Raw genomic sequence first — 21,034 nt, 5'->3', positions numbered from 1 at the left:
CTTCTCCAGTTTTCCTTATCTCGATGTATATTAGGCGATTTCCCATAGAACGTTCTCCGCTTCCCTCGCGCCAGGCAGGTAACCATCCTTTTCTTTGCCCTTTTCAAATAACCTAACATCTTCTCAAACAAATCAGTCATGACATGAAATTTGGAAGAAATTAATTTAAATAACTTTTATAAAAATGTCTCGATTGGATATATACTGGAAGTTAAAGAATTTACACCCCACAGATACACCCAAAACAAATATTAAACTGAAAGCTTTCAGACTTTGTATTGCGCCCAAAGGGATCATTTTTTCATTTGCAGACATAAACGTTTGGACCGAATTCGGGCTAATGTCCCTCTGGTTTAAAAATATTTAAAAACAGCGTGTTTTATAAATTAGAAAATGAACCTTTCCTATACTTTCATATATTTGAATAAATATTTATGAGGCATTATTAATAAAAATGAGAATAAAGGAAACCCTATGAATAATCCTGAAACGTTTAGTCTGAAATTTAAAATTCAACGTAACTATCGCAAATGACTGAGTGCAGGGGGTGTTCAGGTATCCTTTTAAGGATTTTGCAAAGAATTATAGATATAAACAAACGTTATAATTTCATTTTCTAATATATTCCGTGTGAGAGCCCTTTTGTTGAACCATCATATTACATCTTGATTTGTAAGAGAAAAGCCTTTTCCTGAAAACATCAAGGTTGATTTTATGCCACTTCTCCTTCATAATGTTCCACAGTCCGTCCAATGTTTGGGGATGCCACGTATAAAGAGCTTGTTTTAAAAGTACAAATGCACATTAATCCATAGGAGACACATCAGGAGATTTGGCGGATATGCATCTAGAGGGAATAGCTTCAATTGCGGTTTCATATATCACTTTTTGCAAAACATAAAGCAGTAGATTTAGAGGTATGGTTTGTAGCCTTATCCTGATTTAACCTAATACAGTCAAGATTGTTTGTATAAAGAGATGGAATTTCGTCTTTTAATATAGGTGTTTAAAGTTATTTCTGATTGTAATACGAATTGATTTTGATATTTTTTTCTACTTTCCTTATTTTAAGTTTCCCCTTATAAGAGAATCCAGTAAGAACAATAAAACCTTTAGAAAAAAAAATTTTTTTTTTCTGAACCAATATATTAAGTCTTTTGCTCCTCTTTCTCGGCAGTAAATTCAGGCAGCGATTATGAAGAAAATTTTTCACCAGTAGCGAAACACACTACAATTCGAGTTTTCTTAGCATGGCATCATATAATAATGCCAAGGTACATCAACTAGATGTTAAAACAGCTTTTTTGAATGGCAAGTTAAATGAAGAAATATATATGGAACAACCAGAAAGATTTGTAGTTCCAGAAGAAAGACATAAAGTTTATAAATGGCAGAAATCGATTTATGGTCTGAAATAAACAGCTAGGAGCTAGAATGCAGAAATTCAAATTACATTGAAGAATCTTGGGTTCAGTCAAACTAAAGCAGATCTGTGTCTTTTCACAAAAGAGGATTGTCACCGAAGAATCAATTGAATTGTACATCTTGATGATATCCTAATAAGTTCTACAGAAGAAGCACTAATTCTTCAAGTAATTAACGATTTAATGAAACGTTATCAAATAACACATCTTGGTGAAGCTAAATATTTCTTAGGCATGGAAATAAATCGAAAGGAAGATGGAAGTTATCTCTTATCTCCGAAAAACAAAATAAATCAACTAGTCAAGCAATTTCAACTTGAAGAAGCGAAACTCACTGTAGTACACCAATGGAAACAAATTATTATAGTCTAAACCGGGAAGAAAATCTCTTAATTTCAAATGATAAATTCAAGCTTATTGGGAGTCTTTTTGTATATATCGTCTTTCACAAGACCAGATATCACAGTTTCAACTCGCATACTTAGCAGAAAGTGTAATAATCTACGTCAAAAAGACTAGAATGCTGTAAAAAGAATCATTAGCTGTTTAAACACGACAAAGCATTTATCTCTGCAAATTTCGTCGAGTGAAGAACCTAACCTTACAGTTTATTCAGATGCTGATTGGAGACCAGATACTGAAGATAGAAAACATCCCCATCAGGAAGTGCAAATTTGTTAGGCAAAAATTGTATTTCGTGGTTTAAAAAAAAAATGCGTCTCATTATCCTCGGCAGAAGCTGAATATGTTGCACTATCGCAAGAATTACTATGGCTATTAAAATTAACAGAAGATTTTAATCTACCCCAAACTCTTAAAGTTTTCCAAAGATAATGAATCAACAATAAAATTGTAGAATCTGAAAAATTTAGTATTGATACAAAATTTCATCATATATGCGGCTTGCATAACAAAAGAATAGTAAAATTTTATCTTTCAACATAGCAATTTCAACAGAGCATTTTTCAGTTGTATTTAATTATTAAATACAATAATTTTAATAATTAATACAATAATTTTAATGGTTAAATACCATATTCTTTGCTTGTAATAATTTGCTTCAGCCAGAAGTATATTTTGCTAATTCATGTTACAGAGATTTATCTTAAGTTAAATAATTCTCCTGCAAATAAAATTCAGAAAATATTTATAAAATTTATCCTTTTAAAGGAATTCTGCAAACTTACTATTTCTAGGAGAGCAAATGGATCTTGCATTGCATTGAAATTCTGAAAAAAAGAAATGTGAAAAGGTAAAAATAATTATTTTTATTCTTTTATTCTTAAGGAATATTAAAATCACATTTTAAGAAAAGAAAAAAAAATCTGAAAGCTTTTTTCAGATTTTACATTACGCGCAGAGGGGCCTTTTTTAATGTTTTATGTGTTGCCTTTATTTACTAGATATCATGTTCTTCGCGCTTAAACGATGAAATTCAGTTCAATAGTAATATCGCAAAATAAGTTTAAAATGAGCCTATCTTTAGAATTTCCGATACACAGTCTCGGGCGCTGGAGATTTTTTTTTCCGTGTAGTGTTTCCATTCCTCGATTCCTCACTTTGAAATCATAGAGTTTCTTAATCAAAAATTTTTAATGTCTCGCAAAATATAAAAGAGATAAAACAAATTCCGAATAAGGGCTTCCAGATGCCCATATTCGCTGGAGGATTACGTTAGTCAGAATTTTATGGTTCTAGATACCGTCGTTTTACTACAATGTGAGAAACACATATACCTTTATCTAGATGCTTCATTATTTAATTTCTTTAAATATAATATAGGGCTGTAATATTTGCTGGCAACAGTTTGAAAAGTGAATTAACGCAGTGAGTGAATTGACGCAAAATAGCAAAACGAAATAATTAGTCCTTCTGGGTTAACACCTTTCGGGCTAAACATTACGAAATTTTGTTTTGTTTTCTGTTGAGTAAAAATAATTCTTGCTTAAAATTTCAAATATTTTATGCGTGGTTGTTGTTACTAATTTCACTTTTCTTGAAATCAAAGCACGCCCACGAAATTCAAGGTGGTTAGGAGTCAAGATTTGCGCCTGTTGGCAAGAGCCTTGGTCACAAGTGGTTATATTCTCTGATGCTTCATGAAAAGCTTTTGGAGCGGTTGCATACTTTAGGTACAAGACATCGCATGGCACTTTTAAAACTAGTTTCATAATTTATAAACCACGAGTTGCGCCAATTAAAAACGTGACTGGAATTAATGGGTGCAGAAATTACAGCAAGAATAGCCAAATATTGTAAAAATCTTTTTTTTTTAATTTACAAAGATTATTCTATGGAGTGATTCAACAATTGTGCTACACTGGATAAAAGGCAATTAACTAGTAAAGATTTGCTAACTTAAAAAAATGGTGGCAGGGCCCAAAATGGTTATTGTACCAGGAGAATACTTGGCCCCAGCCGAAGAGATTTGAACATGACTCAATAGACCAGGCGATTGAAGCTGAATATATAGCTTGTGCTGTAATTAGTTCCGCAATTGTTTCCAAACAGATAATTGATGTTAATAAGTTAATTGCTTACGCAAACTACTGAAGGTGACTTCTTGGGTATTACGGTTTGTTGATGTTCTTTGAAGAAAACCTAGTACAATGGGTCTTCTTACTACTAAAGAACATAATCGCGCTGAACAGTTTTGGGTAAAAGCTATTCCACGTTTTCCCTCCTAAACGAAAGAATAAAAACAAGCAATATATTCTATTGATAACCTGTGCTGTTACAAGAAGTGTTCATCTGGAACTAGTTAGTAATAGGACATCAGATTAATTTTTTGCTTGCCTTTCGACGTTTTGTATCTAGAAGAGGGCTTGCAAAGTAAAAACAGAGTCATCGGTTATCAGGCGTCCTGTACAACTTTTGCACAGTTTAGAACTTCACAACTAAAGTTTCATCTTCAGTGTTAATTTACAAATATGTATTGTGAGTGCATCTTTTGTGAGTATTCTCTTAGGGGGTCATTGAATAATCTTCTGAAAAAGGTGAATATTGCTTTTTTGAATTTGGATAACGTTTTTTTTTTAAATTTCCTAATGTTCCATTTAAATTTTCTCTTGTGTCTGGAAGAGTGTTTTTGTTGTACGCGTGTATACTGTTTATATACAAGTTTGATGAATGCCTGTGGTTCATGGGGGGGGGAAGTTGTTAAAAATAAAGTGATCATGTAATCAGACGGCGTGATTAACGGTCGTCTGAATTCTTTCCCGGCAAGCCTTGACGTAAACGTTTATGTAAACGAATCTTTAGAATTCTATGTAACGTATTTTTTGGCTAGCTTTACTAGGCTAGCTTTTTATTTCTTGTTTCTCGGATTAATTGCACTTGGATTTTTCAGTATAATATGTTTTTGTATGTGATGTGAATAAAAAAATAAGGAAAAAACTGAACAACATGTTCTTCGTGCAAGAATCTCGTTTAATTTACTAGTGATATTTTTTTAGCCAGTACACGGAATCTAGTTCAGATAATTTTAAGGAGTTTTTGGTTGCTGTTAAGGAATTTTGTTTGGCAGAAGACACGTAAATAAGGTAAGTGGATATTTCCTTCATGTAGTGCTAAGATGAATTTCCTTTTTTATGTTATTTCATTGTTTGATTTTAAATGTAGTTTATTGAGATTATATATTTTTTGTTGGCTGGTCCTTTGACTTTTTAAGTGAATATAAATCGATGTGTACATAGACAAAGTCAACGGGTGCGCAATGCTCTGATGTTTTTTCAGTGAAAATAGGTTGATTTGTACATGGATACCAAGTTTGTGCAATTCTTCGACTTGTTATTTTGGATTTGTGTAGCAGCGATTTTTGGGGCAAACATTGCTGCTATACAAATCCAAAATAACAAGTCGTCCAAGAATTGCACAAACTCGGTGTCCATGTTCCGCCAAAAATCGCCAATTATCGCTAAGGGGCACCCGTAAATATATTTTTAACTTTTATATATAATAATGTATCTCAAAAATAATGTAATGTAGAAGATAATGATAATGTATACATTGATAATGTTTACCGATTTATGATCATTATGGATTTTTTTCGAATTTTTCTATAAATAAGGTGTTAAAACCACGAACTTTCACCCCATGTGTGTTACTTTCTTATGTGTAAAAAAAATCTCCAAATTGCGCCAAGGTGGTTGCGTTAATATTCAAGTTCCGAACGTGCTATGAGTTTAGAGTGAAAAATTTACATCAAGTAAAATACAATTTAATATAATTTATTTATACGTAAGTTCTGAGTTTTATATTTGAAAATTAATAACTAGATCATCTCAATAGATTTTTCTTCCTACCGTCATGCAACGATCTAGATTTAAAATTTTTTAATGTTTATTCATAGAAAAGATTGAGAAGCCAATCATTGGGTGTGAAAATTTATAAACTTAAAATCTAGGACTCATAATATAGAATAGTACTTATTTAAAAAAATTTTTAACAGTTAAGTTATTGTCCGTTTATAGCCATGAACTATTTATACTACTTTCGTTAAATTGTAAATAGTTTTATACGTATATTAGATATCGAATAAAATAAAAACTATTGCTAGAATAATTATATATATTATTTTGTGGGATTATTTCCCGAATTACAGTAAAAATCTGGACATGGATATCTGAATTAACTAATAAAAATATTGCCTAATCCTTTAACGTATTTAAATATAAACTAAAACTGAATCTCTTAACAGATGGGCAGTTTTAGCAAAATGATAAGAGATCTCAATTTTCAGTTTTTATTTTAAATTCTTGGAATGTAGAACTTGTAACTGAAGGAAAAACAAATGAATAAGAAAAACACACTATCAATAATTTATAAATAAATTATTTCATGTGTAACATTTCTAGAGAAATATAAAGTTATAACATTCGAATTTAATATGACAACTAATCCAGACAACTGCATTGCCTTTTGAATAGGAAAAATAAGTGCTTATTGAATGTAAGTGAAGGAACTTAATGTTTTTGTTTGCATACTATTTACAAATTATAGCAAGTAACTAAGAAAGTTCGTGCGGTTTTTAAGAACAGTTACTTGCGGTGCTTAGTTTGATCAAACTGATTCTGATGACGTCATACGTTTATATTCCTTTCAAATCTTATTTAGTAGAGATTCAGTGTATCGAACGTTTCGCTATCGGTTTTGTAGGAATTTCAGTCTTCGAAAAAATACGTCGGTGGGAAAGGAGATTTTGAAGCCTATTTTGCTTTACAAGTACAAATTAGGAAATAAAGCTGCAGAGGCCGTTAAAAGAATATGCTGTGTGCTTGGAGAGACATCAGTGAGAGAATAGACTGCTCAAAAGGGATTCAGTTGATTTTCATCCGGAGACGAGAGTCTTGAAGACAAACTTTGCGTTGGTCGTCCATTCGCCTTCGGTAAAGTCCAGCTGGAGGAGGAAATCAAGCAGAATGCCAATTAAAAATGACCAGGAACTTGAATACAGGTTTGTAGTATCTGACGAAACCATTCGACCATATCTTTATAGACTTGAGATAATATGGAAACTGGGCAAGTGGCTTCCTCATGTCCTGTCTGAGGAAAACAAGCTCTAACGACTGAAAATCTGCTTGTCGTTGCTGTCGTGTGCTTCACAAATCTTGACAAGTGATAAAAAATGGATCATGTATGATAACCGGAAGGTGAAAATCATTGGTCGACTTCTGAATCACCGGTCTATGATTGGCTCCTAAACCGGACATTCACCAAAAGAATGCTGTGTGTTTGGTGGACTAGCCCTAGCGTAGTCCACTATGAACATCTGGAAAGCGGATAAACCATAACAGCCGAGGTCTACTCTTCACAATTGCAAAGAGCTTTTAGCTGCACTGTGCCAGAAACAGCCATCTTTGGTCAACAGAAGAGGAGTTCTCCTTCTCCAGGTTGATAACAGACCTCACATTGCAAAAGCGATCAAACAGGTCATCAAAACACTGGGCTAGGAAGTTTTACCTCAGGCACTCTATTTCCCGGGCATCGCCCCATAGGATAGACTGTTTTGGGCCATGGATTTTGGCTGCAGGAACAGCAATTTCGAAAACGCGAAAATGTCACAACGCCTGTGTCACAATTTCTGGACTCCAGAAAAAATAAATTTTTCAAAAAGGGCATTTTTGAGCTTCTGTCTCGTTAGGAACATGTAATTGAAGCCAATTGTGATTATTCCGAAGAATGAAATGGGCGTTTAAAATTTTTGTGGGCTGTTTTTAATGCGTGAGGAAAACCGTACGAACTTATTGGTTACCTGCTAGTGTAAATTGTATGCAAATTGAATAGTATTTTTTAAATACGATCACGCTGGCAATTCATCGATTACTTCAGTCTGGTATAAAATCTTAGTAACATGCAGTTACGAATCATGGTTAAAGTTCGGTATGACGGATTTCTTCGTTAACACGACATTTCTGGCAAGTTCGTGGTTGATCTGTAAGGTAGCTTCAGAATTTAAAACTGATTTAATTAATCATTAATTTAATCATTAATGTAAATTCGAAGCAAATTTGCCTTTCATGATAAATAATGTAAGAAAATTAGTTTTGTATAAGTATGTGCCTAAAATCAAACACATATCCATGTTCTTATTTTTACTGAATAAAAACAATAAAACTAATGTTATTTGCATAAATTAAAACGCCTTAAATCTATTTTGTAATCAACCGAAGGCTCAGGCGCGAAGCACATGGAGAACAGGCGCCTGTGCTAAAAGCCACATCTTGTGTCTAACTCATGGAGAAATGACATGACTTTCGTACTATAACATTAGGGAAAGTTGGCTGAGAATTCTAAAAATAGGATTCTCGATGTTGCGATGAGATGAGCCTTGCGTATAACACCTTCAGGAGGTACTCCGACTAACAGACAGTAAAAACTGCGCTGGTTGAAGAAGGTCGAATGCGAAAAATTGAAAGGTGAGTTCTGGGAATAACTGCGGGAATTTTCTGTGTTCCTTTTGGTCCGTCATAGGGAGAGTGCTAAATCTTTACTAATCTTCAGATTCTGCGAAATTAATAAGTAACATAGCTGCTTGAAAGCCTGTTTGTAATTTTTTTTTGCTGGATTCTTTGCTGCTCTGATTTTACCAATGCGTGAGATGATTTGAAGTTGGGAAAACGTTAATTTTTTCATCTTGAATCCGTTTAATAGCATCGTTCGTGTCTTTCGGTGGCGGGGTGATTTTTCCTTTCACTTTCTCGCTGTAAGTGGCTTGAAGGGGATTTTTCTGGGCAGGGATCGAGGTAGCCTTTGAGCAAGGTAAGTGTTCCTCGGAGAGTATGGAAACTTTAGGCTGCTTTGCTTTTCTTTTCAAATCTTTTCTTATACTCGCTGGAACCTCTATAGCTGCTCACGTGACAGAGTCATCAGAACATACATTAAAGCTTATCTTCGGGTTTCATGGCGCATTGATTGCTTCGACGTTGGTCACACTTCACGCAACTAATGGGATTACTGCAACAAAATTGAGAATGACCGAATTTCTGGCAGCGGTAGCCTTGGACTGTTCTTTTTCTTTGGGTTGAATTTTTCTATGGTGACGTTGAAACTGAACATATTATTGAGCTGGTGAATCTTACTTCTTTCAGGGGTTCTTCTTAGTTCCAGAAGGTAGATGGGAAGTTTAATTTTTTGTTCTTCATGATTTTTGGAAAATTGCTTAACGTTTCGATTAATAGTTCCTGCGGTTAAGGTCTTGGTGTATGGCATCTTCTTAGATGATCATCAGCTTCTTGATGTATGGTATCTTCTTTGAGGTTCTTCATGACGATCCGAATCGGGTTTTCGTATTCTAACTGGTAGGAATGGAAAGGAATCTTTTTTTCGAGTTCATTCATTGCGCTGTAATCTTTGGAGTTTCTTGGTGTATACGAAAAGGGATTTTCCTCTTATTTGGCATTCGTGGGGATCTGTACAATTTAGCGTGAACATTTCATCAACAGTCATCCAATCGATTTCATCTTGTCAGGCACTAATGTTTTGTTGCAATTGCATTATAATATAATTAAGGTCAAGAGAGTATATTGCGTATTAAAAACTTTTGTACATTTACAGTTTGTAATAAATACATGACTTTGTAGAGTCGTTAGTCTTTTTTGTAGCAAGAGACGTGAAAAATGTGCAATGCCCTTGCCAAGAGCTGCTTTATTTAATAAAGATAAAATCATGGGTACTTACGCACAAGTCAAACTGTTTTACTTTACCCTCGATGCACCGGAAGAGAGAAAATAAGAATAAAATGAATTTAAAGCCAGAATCAGAACACGTTTGAATTATTTGTTTGATTACTTTATTTAATTTAAACAAAGCCCCAAACTGCATGGCTAAGTTCCCTCCATGAAAATCTACCATTCCAGCTTTCCTTATGGTCGATATTTACGTAGACTATGCTAATCAACATATTTTGAGTACTTTTGAGAAATAGATCTGCATAATCTACCAAGACTGCATGGTCACAGACTTCCCTTATGTAACTGGCGGTAAAGTCCCTGAACACTGGTAGTTCGGTCCGAGGTTCGAACCCCGCAAACGGGCTGACTGCATGGGCGTTTTCGTGGTTTTTTCCATGTGTAACGTGTATACGAGCCAGTTTTCTTTAGAAAGTCCTCCACGAAGGCATCCCTCCCTTAGACAGATAGCCCTCGAAGCTTTGCCATAATCACACACACACACACACACACACACACACACCTTATGTAACTGTTCCAATCGATGTGCAGGCCCATTAGCGACGAGCGGTAAAGTCACTGAACACTGGTAGTTGAACTTGGTTTCGTTTTGGGGCAAATGGGCTGGGCGTTTGCATGGGCGCTTTAGTGGTATTCGCGATGTGTAATGTGTATACCAGCCAGTCTGCCTTAAAAAGTCCTTCACGAAGGCAGTCGTCCCCTTAAAGTGCGCTTTGCTATCTCGCAAACCAAACCAACCAACCAATTGACGTGCAGTGATTGATATTAAGTTAATTCTAAATACCATGCATAAATGAAACGAATTGCCATTAAAAAACTGATTCTCGATCCTTAAAACCAATTTTGAGAAAGTAATTTTTTTTTCCCCATTTGTACGGAATATCTTCACATATTCATTTTGGTGTTTCGTTCAAATTGAAGTAGATCTTCATTTCATGGCTTTTCGTGCATTTTCTTTCAGCGTGAATAATTCCTCGTTCCTGAAGCCAATTGTACGGAAGATGTTTCATCATTAGGTAAGTCCCAAATGTTTAAATCCATGTTTTCGTAAATATAATAACACAAGAGTTACCGCTACTCTTTTAGAATTTATACTGTCGTTGCCAATTTTGAAAAAGCATTCCTTTTCCTTTTTAAAAAGTCAACATTCTAACAAATTTAACCGGTACGTGTTCTGCCCTTTTCTTCGTATATCGCAAAGCATGTCACACTGCTTTATCTTGCAAATTTTGCAAGAGATTCCGTGCTCCTAAAGTTAGATATTAGACGGTAAGGTTATTTTATATCTACGTTATATTATGCTTCCATAGTGACTGATAAATGGAAAAGGCTGCCTTGTTACTTTGTTCGGTAATATCATTTTAAGAATTCCTCGATGGCTATTGGAAGATCATTTGAAGGTAAAAGAAATTAAAATGTTTTAGAAAGAAACGGCATTTATTAGCTAAGTTACTTAAGGTTAATAACGAATTTGCATTATAATCTGATCAAGAAAAGTTGATATGTAACGTAATAGGTTAAACAGTAGTTTAAGTTAAAATCGTGTAACTTAACGATTACGTAATAGTTTTAACTTAAAATTTGTAACTAAATACTTAAATGCGTGTTAGTGGCCTACGTTTATTTCTGACAAGTTTTGGTACTTATGAACATTTTCTAGAGTTTTCCTTCTTTAATTTATAAAATACATTAAAAAGTAACCTAACTTAAAATAAATGTATATGTGCTTTTCAAGTATGAGAAAGGGAAGTATAATCGTCTAAACAATTGTAAAAAAAGGTGCAGGAAGAAAAAAAAAAAAAAAAAGGGTGGGGGGTTGTGGGTTGTGAACTACTGTTATATACGATTCTACTCATCCCAAACTGTTGAGTAATAAAAACAAGAATTGCCAATTTGGTGTAGGTAATCAAACCAATTTTTAAATCTGAGTTTTTTTATCGCCAGTGGTGGACTTTTTGACGAAATTTTAAATCTTTGTGAAATATAGTAGATCTGTGTATATTTAAACAATTCTGATTGGTGGAACTGATTATATTCTGATCTATTCTATTCTGCTCTGATCTATTTTATTCTGATCAATTCTATTCTGATTTTTTCTATTCTATTCTGATATTGACTCTATTAAAACTTATTTAGATTAACTAATTTTTTATGATATTACGTACTTCTAAATAAACAAGTATTTTCGGATTTTTGCGAATTGCTGATTTCCAGTAATATTCACGTTTAACCAGTTTTCCAATAGAATTACAATTTGCATTTGATTGAACTTTAACTGGATTTAAGGAAAAATCTACTTGATTCTACACCCAAAAGAAAGCTATAACATTAATTGCTGAATTATTAGAACTCTAACAAATATTAAAGAAGAAAACAGAAAGAAGTGATTTTTTTTTGTCAACAAAGACAAATTTTTTGTAAGAATTTGCTGTGAAAAATATAAAAATATACATTTTATATTATTAAAAATATTTTTCTGTAGAACGCTATATTTCCAAACTTTCCAGAAGTAAATTATAAGTAGAATTTTATTACTCGAATGATTAATATTTTTTTTTTTAGTTTTGTAACCTTGTCAGGCCAACAGAATATTTTCACAACATTCGCATTGCAATTACAATGAAATTCTTCATATTTTATTTGTATTAACTTGTATTTATTCCCTTAAAGTGATGCCTATTTTTTTAATGTTTTTATGTTCACAAGCTGGGAATAACTTTATTTTAATATTCGGTTAGCTCAATAATTTGTTTAAAAATTAAAAAATTAAAATTTTAAAAAATTTACGCCGATTCTCAATGTTTGACTTTGTTTTTGATAGAGGAACATTATTTTAGACTGTGTTTATTTGGTGGTATAAAAACCGTACAGCAAAAATATGATATTAACAAATTTTAACCAATATACCGTATTTGCCAGCGTATAAGACACACTTTTTTTCTTTAAAAATAGGTCTGAAACACGTGCTGCGTCTTATACGCCCATACTCAGTTTTTGATTACATTCATTACTGGACATTTCCTCTATTCAGAGTTATGCGATTTTGAATGGGCCACAGCTTCACGGGATGCTGTAAAACAAAGACAGTTGTTAAATCGTTTAAGAAGTGTGGCATTAGTAATGCACTGGATGGTACAGAGGACAATTTGTTGTATGAGGACTCAGATGCTCAAGTGACTCTTCATTTAGCTCTAATGATGAGTGTCTGGATTTTGACGAAGAAGATTAAAAGGTTTTCTTTCTCAGATTGGGTATTTGCAGAAAGTATTACTTTGTATTACTTTATATTTAAAAATTAGTCATAATGAACAGTAATAAAATTTTATCCTTCAAAAATGTGTATAAACAAGGGGGTGCATTTTATACGCCGGCAAATACGGTATATTAGAAAGAGAAATCTTATTTCTGAGACTTAAAAAGAATATGACAGTCGACGAAGCTATAGGACCCATTTACGCCAAATCAACCGGAGAGACTGGTTCTGAAAATAAATCGAGTGGCAAATTTAAAAGGGAATCGGCAGTTGTTTTGCTGAATTTGGGGAAAAATGTCTAAAAGGCCTTTAGATTTTATATTACGTTCGAAGGGGCTTTTCTTCATTTACATACACCTATACGTTTGGGCTAATAATATTTAAAAGGAGGATATCTATAGAATTTCGGTTAGACAGGGCCCACCAGAGGCCGAGCGGTAAAGTCTCTGAACACTGGTAGTTCCGTCCGAGGTTCGAATCCCGCGAACGGTCTGGCTGCATGGGCGTTTTCGTGGTTTTCCCCATGTGTAACGGGTATACGAGCCAGTTTCCCTTAGAAAGTCCTCCCTCCCCTTTGGCAGATAGCCCTAGTGTGCTTTGCCGTAATTAAATAAACCAAACCAAACCATTAGACAGTCTCGCGCACTGAACACAAAAATGTTTTATTCCTTAGTGTTGCCACTGCTCGTATAAAATTGTTGACGTTTTTAATCAAATATTCTTTACAAAATATAAAATAGATTATAAAACAAATTCGAAATTCAAAAAATAACTTGGGTTTCCAGGTGCCCATGTTCGGGTGGAGGACTACGCTATTCAAAACTGAAAGGCTCTAGGTATCTTTTTGTTTTCCCAATGCAAGAAACATACGTACATTCATGCAGATTGTTCATTATTTAATTTCTTTAAGTACAATACCAGACAGTAATATTTGGTGGCAACAATAGGAAAAGTGATTCAACGCTTTTGGTGATTCTACGCAAAATACCGTTTGAAGATTAAGAGCTCTTTTGGGCTAAAAACATAAAAGCCTTAATCCTGTATCACGCGATTATAAGGGGAAAAGTCGTGAGATTCTGAGACGTAATAAAAAATCTATTTAAAAAATTCAAATTGTAGCTTGCAATATGTTCAAAATAAAATTAAATAAGTGAAAAAATTGTAGCCTTTTGAAAAAATACTTCTTAAGGGAGATGGCTAATATTTTCATTACTCACCGGGCAAAATATGCACGACGTACATTAGGATTTGAACCCACATCAAATGTCTCTCACTGCGAAACATAAAATGTCACATCAAATGTCTCGACTGCCGGTGGCGTTGAGTTTTGAGACTTTTGTAATTTCATTCAGTTCACTAACTACCAACCGGTGCAAGACAGATTGCTATTTTCATAATTTTTTTACTGCATTTTCTTTTGAGCTATACATTCAATCCATTATTAGAATATTTATTATTACGAATCGTAGTAGTAGTGCTAAAATGACAAAATGTGAGTCATCTTTTCCACAGTAAAATAATTCCAGATTTTCTAGTATATTGATTTAATTTTTCAAGGATTAAATTTTCATCACTTCTATTAAATCTTATTTTGAATGAACTGACCGCCAAAATAAATCTGTTTTTTAGTCCAACGGGGCAATTTGCCCTGAAAGACTATTAACTTCGTTTTGGCATTTCGCGTCGAAAACTTTAAAAGGTGTATCACTTTTCAAATCGTTGCCATCATATATTATCACCCTGTCTTATATGTAAAGAAATGAAATAATGAAGAATCTGCATAAGTGGATGTATGTTTCTCGCGCTGTGATAAAACAAATTTGAGTAACGTAATCTTCCATAGAATGTGGGCATGTGGAACAAATTTCAAATTTGAGTTTGAAATTTGTTTTATTATCGATTTGAGATTTTGTAACCTTTCCAACGAGTTTTCGATTAAAAAAACTAAACGATTTCAAAGCGAGCAATGACAACACTGAACGAAAAATAAAATTTTTCGTACAGTTTGCCATTGCTCCAGCGCGCGAGACTCTGCATCGAAAATTCTAAAGATATGCTCATTTTTAAAATTAAATTGCGATATTGCTGTTGAACTGAATTTTATATTTTGAGTACGTAGATTACGATATTTGATAAATAAAGGTAAGGCACAAACGTTAAAAAAAGCTTTTTTGGACGTAATTTAAAATCTGAAACCTTTCAGATTTTTTTTTTTTTTTTTAAACTTTTTCTGCGTGAATCGATCGATTTGGGGATGATTTTTGAAACCTACGTTTTGAAAGTTTTAAAATTTGCTGGAAGAGAATAAAATAAAAGAGCGCAGAGTCTTCAAATCTCGTTATTCTTTGCAATTTTTTGTTTATCATTAGAGTATTAGCAGTTAGTTTTTTCTACTGTTACGTAATTTTAAATGTTATATTCATAAGTATTTTTTCAGAAAAATTCAGAAAACAAGATTGGAAGATCTTCCTTGTTAGAAATTACTTCGTAATATCATTAGAATAATTAAATAGGATGTAAGTTGTATTTAATTTACGAGAAAGGAGGGTGGGAAAAGTGGGGTGGGAAAAAATTGCCCCAACTGGGGTGGGAAAAAATTGCCCCAACTGGGGTGGGAAAAAATTGCTCCAACTGGGGTGGGAAAAAATTGCCCCAACTGGGGTGGGAAAAAATTGCCCCAACTGGGGTGGGAAAAAATTGCCCCAACTGGGGTGGGAAAAAATTGCCCCAACTGGGGTGGAAAATCATTGCCCCAACTGGGGGCGGGGAATTGCCCATTCGCGATTATGGTGAAGAGTCGCTAATCGTAAAAATAGTTTAATCCTAATGAAGCATCAAAGTAAGCACATGGATATAAAATGTACAATCATTTTAAAAACTCTTTAAATTTATGTTATTTCAGTTTTTTCATGTCATCCAATATTTCGACGAGAATAGAAATTGGAATTTTTAATAAATTAAGGATATTCGATAACAATTATATGGTTGCTCTGTACAAGCATTAGTTTCTTTTGAAGCAGAATTGAAAATGCTTTTAGTCTTCTAAGCAATTTTGAGACTGGGCTCAAAAATACATGCAGAATTAAATGATTTCCTTTCGAATCTTTGCATTACGGGTTTGTGGATTTGGAGTAATTGATGAAGAATTGAAACACAATTTATTGGCCAGTAAGCGCTATTACACAGGACAGTTCCAAAGACACGTTTACAAAACTACTACGAACACACGGAAACAATCAGCAACGCACCCTTGAGGTTATAACAGTGAAGACAGCTTCACGGCAAAGACCTAAAATACAAGTTTCGACTCTGTCGTTGCTCTCTAGCCAATCTCTGACCTTCAAGACACTACTATCTTCTTGTATAGGCAGGGTATATAGAGTTTTAACCTACCTTTCGAAATATTCCCTACAAAAACCGCTAAAATTTAGTTCCAGAATGTTCTCGTTCCGTCTATGGCATATCGCTAAATGGGCGATTTCGCGCCAAATCTGGGTATCTTGACTTTCCTTACACATTCTGGCAAACCTAACACCCCTTTGCGACGGGCATGTCAGCAGCCGTGTTGGTTGAATGGTTTGGTGTTTCGAGAATCTTTATAATTTTGTGCATTTTGCTTTTGTGCTTCTGAAAGTGTGTTATTATAATTTATTTTGTGCTTCGGTTTCGAAAAATGTGCTTTCTGTATCAAGATTGTGGTTGTTTTTGAAGATACGAATGATTGAAAATTTCTACGTCACGGAACGCCCCATTTGCATGCACGGGTAAGTTTTATGTAGATTTTTTGATAAATATACCGTGCAAATTTATTTCTTTTGAAGAGATGTATTTGGAATTGTGATTTCTACTTGTATTTTTAAAAGCACGATCCCAACTTGCATGGTTTATATGTTATGAATACTTAAACTTTTAGAGTGAGCTAAGACTAACGAGGCTGACATTTGTTTATATTTGAAGATATAAAGTTTAATTGCAGCAAGGCCAACTTATACTCAAGTTGCCAGTGTGAAAATATTCTTTTGTGTTTTCGGTTGCCAGCGTGATATTCCTACTGACCGCAAGATGGCGCTACAATTCTGCTACACTTTGCGATGTTTACAAAAAAAGTACCATAAACGAATTCTGTCTTGTTATATGCAAAGTTTAAAAGCGATTAATCCAAAGTAGTCAGAAATTGTTGATTTCTTATTAGTAAAAATATTTTAATTAGAAGGAAAGCATGGAATTTTAAGCTATCTGACTTTTTTTTTTTTTTTTCACAGCTATTTGATCTCGATTTTAATTCCTGCTTTCATATAGACATACGCTATTCTGGAATGTACGCATTACAACTATTTATTCTAATTTAAAGGTAATTCAGAGTATACACCTTATTTTTTAATTAATTATATAGTAAGAAGTTAACAGATAGCTTCAGATCATGTACAATTTAAGAAGTCAAACAACAAAAATCAGCGTTATATTCACAAAATTGTGAATATAACGCTGATTTTTGTTGTTTGACTTCTGAACTAGTATTTATTCGGCGTGTTATTTTGTCTTAATCATGTACTATTTCAGTGAAAAATTTTCAAAATATTCCTATCGGCTGTACTGGGTGAAAAAGTAATTTAGTATCCTCTATCAAAGATGTAATTAACATAGTAATACACCGTGATCTAAAATTTGTATATCTCTTTCCACGGCATTGGAGTAAAAATATCACTTAAAGAGATTAAATTTTACATACTGAAGAATTTTTTAAATTATTAAATAACTGTTTTTAGGAAATCTTAAACAATAAAAGTTTAAATAATGCAGATTTTGATCTCTATGCAGTATTTGCATTGCAGATATTCAAAGACATTCTAAAATCATTAGGCCAAAAAAGAAAAAAAAAGTCTTACTGTGGCATAGATTTTGAATGAAACTCAAATTCAAAGTTGCTTTTTTGACTAATTTTAATATTACACAAGTGTGTTTCTCTTCACTTTCATTTGTATTCTAAATTTCATTGGTGTTAACATTAAGAAACTAGTAATTAAATTAAGTGCATTGCAGCAATTTACATTTTCAGTGTTAGAGAAACTTCAATTTTTCAAATGAAAATAATGAAATTTTTGATAAAGCAATTGATCAAATCAATCTGTTTATTATAAATAAAAGAGACACAGACATCCTAAAATATATTTTAACAGCACACAAAAAATAATAACTCTCATAATCACAATATATACTTAAGAAAACTTTCAGTTTTGTATATAAAGGATAAAATTTGAAAACCTGCAATGGCTGAATATAAATAATATATCCACCATACGTGCCCACAATGCTAAGTAGAATGAGGAATATACACAATTTTAGATATGTATGCATTTAAAATTAGGCAAAAAAAAAAAAAAAAAAAAAAAAAAGCTTATTAAATGCATAACTTAAATATACAGCAGGTAGATATTTTTACACACATACAACATTTATCAGAATGACATGTGTACAAAATTTTATGGTTGGCAACGTGAGATACTGATATAGTTCTTTATCAAGAATAATGTATACATGAAATATAATTACTGAATTTCATGTGATAACTCAGCACAAAGTTTACATGAAATGTAGGATACAATTTTACAAACAGCATAAACTATGCGATAATAAAAGAAACATCATAAAGAGTATTGGCGATAATTTTACTGCACAAACACATGCACATTCCGCAATTCATTTTGTATTTATACAATCAGTTGATCGTCAATAAGTGACAGGGAAATAAAAATACACATTCTTAAGAAATACGAAGAGTAATTTTTCTAACATTCTATTAAAAAAATACGAAGCTGAACTTACCTCACCAACAACACTCTCCTGGTCCGGAATTCATTAATCTTGACAATAATTAATTATCCATTGTCTATATTGTATGTAAATCGAACGCATTGCTTCGATGACATACGCTTTAGCTAAATCTGACGCAAAACCTTCCGCCATCTTTATTGCCGGAAATATAATCATCTGTTTATTTAACACGAAGGGTCAGACCTGTCCTTACTTTAACAGCCGTCTCATCAATTTAACGGTCAAATTTAACGCTAGCTTTGATGAGAATACCAATACTTGCGATTTAACTTCTTGTGATGTCAGAGTACCACGTGATTCCGTAAAAATCACTTAACGCTGTGGTTAAAAATGTCATGAATCGGGCCCTAAAGCTGTGTTTCCCAAACATTTATGTTTACAGCCCGCTTTTAGAAACGCAAAGAAACGCATTTTTACAGAAAATATATAAGCATATAAAACAGCAATAATGGGGTTGGATTACTTGTATGTTAATGAAATTAGCAGTAATTGTACTGTCATTTTAGCTAAATGAATAATAAAACATAAATAAGGACGTGTGTTTCCGGTCATCCGTAAAGCATTCTGCAAAGCATAGGATAATATTTATTTTTCAAATGTAATCATTTAGCTCGGGGGTATAAAAGAAGTCTGTTGCAAATCGCAATATATTTGTCACCCAACTTTTGCAAACAAGTTATTTAAAAGAAATGCATTGCCACTAGCCAAATTAAATATTTACACTGACCACGCAGCCGATTTTTCTCATTCAACAAAGCGCAGGAATTTTAATTTTCCTTTCAAATTAGTTCTTATATTTTTCACAAACTAAGCGATTTAGAAAAAAGCCAAAATTCATATAAATTATCTGAAGATATGAAATAACACTAACCGAATTTATTAGAATCATCTGTACATATAAAAATCTGTGCCCGTTTTTCTTTGTTGTGTAATTTGTAGAAATGTACACTTTTATTCCTATCTGGATGAAATTGTGCGCTCTTGACCATCAAAATAAGAAAGCCACCGTCTACACATAAGATTTGGAAAACTCACCATACCGCGTCACCATACTATTGCTCTCACATCACCTGTCTCAAGTTCGCGTAGCCATAGTTGCGCTCCCGCTATGAGTGAACGCCATACCTATTAAGTAAGTTCTAGTTGCTTTTTTATAAAAATAGGTATTCACATTTCTACACAGCCTTAATTTTTAAGCGACGCCACTAATATTTACACCAGTGTTGGATTCCCGCTGCCAGTTCCATTAAAACATTTATCAGAACTACTATTTCGCCTAATTGATTTGGCACACATGTGAGTGTTCCGAGTAGAACAATGAGTTTACTTTAAACTATGTTCTTTGAAATTGTAGAAGATATGACACAGATAGGAAGGGTACAATTACAATTTATTTTCCCCAGTTTACTGCTATTCCGGTATTTCGGGATACACACTAATTGACTGCAATGCCTATTCCAGGAGACCAAGCGAGTTTAGTTATTATAATATTTTTACGTGTTCAAAGGATGTATGCCTAACGGAAGGATGGTATGCCTAAAAATTGCCCAACTGGGGTGGGAAAAAAATTGCCCCAACTAGGGTGGGGGGGAAATGCCCCAACTGGGGTGGGAAATAATTGCCCCAACTAGGGTGGGAAAAAATTGCCCCAAGTGGGGTGGGAAAAAATTACCCCAAGTGGGGTGGGAAAAAATTGCTCCAACTGGGGTGGGAAAAAATTGCCCCAAGTGGGGTGGGAAAAAATTGCCCCAACTGGGGTGGGAAAAAATTGCCCCAACTGGGGTGGGAAAAAATTGCCCCAACTGGGGTGGGAAAAAATTGCCCCAACTGGGGTGGAAAATCATTGCCCCAACTGGGGGCGGGGAATTGCCCATTCGCGATTATGGTGAAGAGTCGCTAATCGTAAAAATAGTTTAATCCTAATGAAGCATCAAAGTAAGCACATGGATATAAAATGTACAATCATTTTAAAAACTCTTTAAATTTATGTTATTTCAGTTTTTTCATGTCATCCAATATTTCGACGAGAATAGAAATTGGAATTTTTAATAAATTAAGGATATTCGATAACAATTATATGGTTGCTCTGTACAAGCATTAGTTTCTTTTGAAGCAGAATTGAAAATGCTTTTAGTCTTCTAAGCAATTTTGAGACTGGGCTCAAAAATACATGCAGAATTAAATGATTTCCTTTCGAATCTTTGCATTACGGGTTTGTGGATTTGGAGTAATTGATGAAGAATTGAAACACAATTTATTGGCCAGTAAGCGCTATTACACAGGACAGTTCCAAAGACACGTTTACAAAACTACTACGAACACACGGAAACAATCAG

This window comes from Stegodyphus dumicola, chromosome 12, assembly GCF_044657685.1.
Source record: "Stegodyphus dumicola isolate Sdum_Otavi_A_Nest chromosome 12, ASM4465768v1".
Lineage (NCBI taxonomy): Eukaryota > Metazoa > Arthropoda > Arachnida > Araneae > Eresidae > Stegodyphus > Stegodyphus dumicola.
The sequence above is the reverse complement of the archived record's forward strand: the minus strand, read 5'-3'. Positions refer to the sequence as shown.